The 5,862-nt window shown below is 34.8% G+C and overlaps 1 long non-coding RNA gene across 1 annotated transcript; it reads right to left on the bottom strand.

Moving 5' to 3' along the window:
* Positions 1 to 443: 443 nt before the first annotated feature.
* On the bottom strand, positions 444 to 3,335 carry LOC107045006. The gene is made up of 4 exons (XR_001461401.1): positions 1,595 to 3,335; positions 1,335 to 1,527; positions 737 to 925; positions 444 to 644 (listed from the first exon to the last, which is right to left on the bottom strand). It is a non-coding gene; the product is annotated as an uncharacterized LOC107045006 (long non-coding RNA).
* Between the last annotated feature and the right edge of the window lie 2,527 nt (positions 3,336 to 5,862).

Raw genomic sequence — 5,862 nt, 5'->3', positions numbered from 1 at the left:
TCTTATAATAGTTCAAATAACGTTTTGTCAAAGTTTTATGGCATTTGTCCATGAAAAAATTTACTCTTGTGAAAAACTTCCGCCAAAATTGCTTACGTCAATCCTTAATCCGTATCGTTCTTCTAATTTCCCGAGCATCTACGTAACATAGAGGTATCCACACAAAACTCACGGCTGTATTAGGGATAGAGCCGATCAGGGTTTTCTTCGTTTCTAATGGAATTCGCTGAAACTAAAATACCCAAGCTAAGCAAAACAGGTCCTCTTGAATTCAATGAAAGTAGTTTCTAGAACCTTCGAGAGAATTGAGAGAGTTTTTATAAATTTCAAGGTAATACGAGGAATTTCTAGGGAATTTGAAAGAATCCAATAAGTTATTAGAGAATTGAATGTAAAAACAAGAAAAATTTTCTATTAGGGAAAGATTAGGAGATTTCTCAAACAATTTGAGGAAATACATTTTATTTTCCACAGAAGTGAATACAAAAACAATGACATTTCCCTATTTGTAAATGGAGGCGATTAACTGAAAAGACGATTAACTGAAACGACTGCATCCTCTAAGTCTTCCGCCGACAGTCTGGGGAACTCAGGTAGAGGTCGCACATGATATTCATCTACGACTTTTAGATAACACCCTCCGACTGTAAATGAAAAAACATTGGATAGCGAAATTCTACTTCCTCTTTACATTCGTTCACATCAGTCGATGAAAAACATAATAGAATAAACGTACTTCCATTCGCCTCCAAGGTACCCCAAAGTCTCATACGACTACCTCTGGTTAGACCATCGGGTAGTCTGTCTGCACATGCATTGACGTACACCGTCAGTTTCCAGATACCGTCTGATACCGAGCCATTCAGGTAAGAGCTCCTCCCAATAGCGTGGATGACAAAAGCATCTTTAGTCCACGACTCAAGTACTGGAAAAAAAATTGAACTCATGAACGAATTCTCAAAACATTAACGGAGAAAAAAATCAATAAAAATTACGTGTGAGTTGCGTAATTTCGATGTAACCTAATCATTTCGTCAATTTTTACGGAAATTCAGGGGAAAAAATACAGGGAGTTCATTGAAAAAATACGGAATGTATCGTAATAATCACGGAAAACTTCCGTGGAAATTGACGGAATGATGCCGTGGAGTTTTTCGTGATTTTTACGAAAGGTTCCGCCATTTTTCGATGAACGCCCTGCAATTTTTCCCTGAAATTTCCGTAAAAATGGACGAAATAGCAAGGTCACATCCGGATCAAGCGTAATTTTGATCATTTTTTTTTCTCCGTGCACCCCATCATCCAAACAGTCTTAGCCAGAATAAAATTCTTACCAAAAGGTCCCTTGACGCTTGGCAGGCTACTTAGTGTCTCTTCTGAATAAACTATGGAGTCACGAATTTGGGGATTTTAGGTCCCCTGGGAATGGATTTCTGAAAATGATTCAAGGTGGAACGCGAGTGTTGACTCGCCACCACCATTTGTAATGGGAGTCACTTTGATTGAACCTCGTGTAATCGTTACATTCTGGAAGAAAATCCAATTATTAAAACAGTTAAGGATTACAAAATGGAATATATTATCACGAAGATACCTTGTATAGCGTAATATGAGACTCCCACAACATTATCTGCTTTTCCCAAACGTACACCTCAATTTTCATCCCCTTTGTATCGTCAATTCGAAAGATAAGGGCTGTTTTTTTCTCGCTCCTAAACCATTTACGCCCTTGGATGTGATCGATATAGCCGGTTAGAGTACTGTAAAGAAAAATTGACCATGATTAGCTGTATAACCGATAGGTTTGAAGCTTAAATGAACAAAAAAAAGAAGAAATTTCATTCATAAAAATCTCCTCCATGAGTTACCATGAAAGAAAGACAGATAATAACAAATCGTTCGATAATTGATGGTTGTGAGAAATTTAAATTGCATTATGAAGAATCATTGGAATAAGCTACGTATTGGGTACTAGAAGAATGAGTTAATAAAATTCTCCCTTGGAAATGAAAAAAAATAAATTGCGAGATTATAGAATGAATACACTATAAAGAAAATCAGTAAAAAGTCTAGCAAATTCACTGGAAAATTCTATGGGAATTCTATAGGAATTGAATGGAATTCCTTTGAGATGTCTATTAGAATTCTATTTAAAAATTGTATTTGTGTTTGCACCGATTCTATTAGATATTTGAAATACAAAAGTCAATAGATTTGGAATTTTTTATATTGAAATTATTGTTCACAAATTTTCTAATCGTCTTTGGCTGTATTTTGATTAGTTTAATATTATGCAGAGATTATTCGACCGTAAATTTTTAAATGAAGAGAAGTTTTTTTTCCTCATGACCACAAGGGCGAAAAAAAACCTTCCCTTCAATTTGTTTAGTTTTGCATTATGGAATCCGAGTGGAAGAAAAGCTGAGAAAAGCGGTGCTCAATAATTTGAATGGAAAAAATCTCAAGAGAGAAACTCGAACAGAAATTCAAAATTTATTGACTTTTTTCTTGCTGATATCCAATAGAATCGGTGCAACGGAAAGAATAAGATTTTTTAGTAAAATTCCAATAGAAATCATGTAGAATGCCTGTAGAATGTCAATATGATTTTCTAGCAAATTCGCTACGTTTCTTTTGTTTTTTGTTCTCATACTAATGATTTTACACTCAAAATAAGGGATGCTACAAAGTGAAGAAAAAAAATGGCGGAAGGTGAGTATTCAAATTCATGGCAGAGAAGATGAAAAATTGGAAATAAATCACTTAATTTCATAGAAAAAAAATTGAAAAATAAAAAGCACTTACACGTTTGTATCACCAGCACTTAAACACTCGAATACAATATTTTTTTAATAATTAATCATCGTTCTTTCTGTAACCACTAATGATCGCACTCAAAAATCCAGCGAACCGACTTGTCGTGAATTGTCTGTTCTTGTTTCGACGTGACTACCTTCTCACGATGTCTCAATGCCTGGATATAGGTGAGACTGGTGGGGGATTATATTATAGTCGATCAAAAACAAACGATGAGGACATTCTTAAATTCCGCGAAAAAGAAAATCGATTGACTGGCAAATGCCAGAGGAATTCTGAACTCGTGCCCATCCGGACATCCGTGGTGTAACATTTCAGTGAAGTGAAGTGCCACAGTGCCCTCGCAAGTGCCCTCGTGAATAGCTATCGGTGTTAATCAGGTGAGTACTATCATTATACCATTTTGATATTTATCCAGGATTTCGTGGTCATTAAGTGGGCACATGATATTCTCATGATTTTTGTTTACGAATGAATGCATTGGAATCGTCCAAGTTCTAGTTATGAATTTTTTGTATTTCTAGAACAATTGAGACAATGACGGGAAATCCACGTAACCCAGAAGAAAACGGCCATATAATTGCACTTTTGAATCTGCATAATGCCGATGGAGCGGGAAATCTCGAAGCGGAATGTAACAGATGTCCGTACTTGGATGGGACATGGTTCATACCTAATATTGATAAATCATCAATCAACGGCACCATCTTTGCCGCGTGCAGATGTCAGGATGGACACAGAGAGACAGTGATTGTTGGTACATTAAAATTTGCATCTAACTACACGAGACACTTGCAGGTGAGATGAATTGACGCTATTTTCTGTTGAAATGTTCAATAGAAAATATTTCACAAAGAAAATCGATAGTATTTTATTTTTCTATTGGAATTCTTCGGCTTGAATTCTGAAAGTTTCTTTGAGCGATTTTTAAATTGATAAGAAAAGAAGAACATCAAAAAACAACTCAGAAAATTCGAGCCGAGGGGATTCAATTGACTTTTTCTATATAATGTTCTCAATTGAATATTTCAATACAAAACGACAAAAACTTATTGAAAGTTCAAAAGAAATCCAATAGAATTTTCTAGTGAATTCGCCAAGTATCTCATTTGAATTTTTCGTGCGTGAAATATTCTTCGTAGAGCACAGTAAGATTTATAAAAATACTTGAATGAAAATTTTTTCATCTACAGTGAATTCGGAGATATTCTTCAACGAACTCTCATGGGAGCATTGTTTTGGCACTCTCACTCTGCTCTACAAAAAGTATCAATACAGAAATTATCATTCAGATTCCAAGTTATTTTTGAAAAATTTACATGTTTGAAAGACTAAATTTCATTTTTCCCTGCATTTGACTCCTGAATTCATGAGAGCACTGAAATTTGAGAAATATTTCGGTTAAGAAATTTGCAATAGAATTTTACGATAGAACAAAAGGAAACAAAAGGTTAAGGAACAATTGCGAATGGCCATCTGAAACTTTCTTCCTCAGGCTTGAGTTTTCGAATGAGAACAAAAATATTGTGAAAAGAAGATGAAAAATTTCTGCTAAAAAATCCCTGTTTTTTAATTAAATGAATTTCACAACATGCTCTGTAATTTTTGTTTTTTCTTCTGTGGAGGATTTGTTGACCGATTTTTTTAACAGAACCAACGACAGAATTCTCAATAGGAACTCAATAAGAATCCGATCAAATTTCCCAGCTAATGCAGCAGCTTTTTGTAGGAATTTGTCTTGTATACAGCCTAATTCGATGAATGTCTATTGCATTTTTTCAGATATACCATCCCAGTCAGTTACAAGAGTATTATGCTTACGTTGAAGAAAGGAGGGGATAAGGCCAATAAATCAATCAATGCACTGATGCACTATTATTATTATTATTATTATTTATTGAGAAAGTCAGTAAGCTGATACATCTCTACCAAATAAAGTACAAGTTGTGTCGCTGTGCGTGCGTAAATCAATCCTCTTATTATATATTTGATTTATGAGTTATAACGAGTTAACAGATTTCTTCTAGCAGTCTTCAAAGGGGGAATATTAGTATTAAACTAAGGGGGGATATTAGTATTAAAACTCTGAGAAAATTCGTAATAAAAGGAGAAAAAGAACCCCAAGGAGGAATGTCATAAATGCACGTTGAAAAACAAACAAACTCTATAATTTTCAAATTCGTTAAATGAGTCACACAACTCACTTACCTCAATTGAGGCGACTTTTCTTTTATCAAACTGGGAATCATGAAATACCATTGATCCAAGCGATTCTCATCAATTATTCACAAATGATTTTTTTCTAATTTGGACTGTATCAATGCGATACCATTCGTAATAATTCATGAACCGTTGTATTCATCATTTCGAGCTATTCAATTCGATTCTTTCTTCTAGAAGATGCACCTGCAAGAGGAATAACTGTTGAGAAAGAAAGAAACTTCGAGGAAATTTACAAAATGTCGTGCAAAAGCGACGATTCTCAGGCAAGCAAAGGTATCCACCAGTCCGATGAAAAAGCCAATGAAACTATCGAAGGACCTCGTCTAGTGGAGGAGTGTAATAAACGGCTTCACTTATATGGGCGGTGGTTTGTGCCCGATATTAAAAAACCTTCAATTGCGGGCTCAATCGTTGCTGCATGTCAGCCATGTAAAAATGATCACAATCACGAGACAGTAATAAAAGGGAAATTAGATTCTTCATCCAATTACAGAATACATTTGAAGGTGAGATTATTTGAATGAGTCAAAAATCAATGGAATCCGTTTATTATATACAACTTATTCTAATGACGCATTTTCTGCAAATCTTCCTGTCCCAAAGTTTTCTAGTTTCTTTTCTTTATTATTTTTTCCTCATTTCTCTATCCTCCTCATCCAGAAAATCAAATAGAATCGGTGAAAAACTAAACGAGAGTCGAGGATAATTATGTTGCGTATTTGCTACGTTTTCTTATGAATTTTTTTCAAACGCTCAAGCTCTATAGAATCTTCAATCGAACGAAAGAAAAAGTTCTTTAGAACTTCCATCGATAGAATGTTC

This window comes from Diachasma alloeum, unplaced genomic scaffold, assembly GCF_001412515.2.
Source record: "Diachasma alloeum isolate Michigan unplaced genomic scaffold, Dall2.0 Dall_scaffold_00860, whole genome shotgun sequence".
NCBI classification, from domain to species: domain Eukaryota; kingdom Metazoa; phylum Arthropoda; class Insecta; order Hymenoptera; family Braconidae; genus Diachasma; species Diachasma alloeum.
This window is presented reverse-complemented; position numbering and strand designations above follow the sequence as displayed.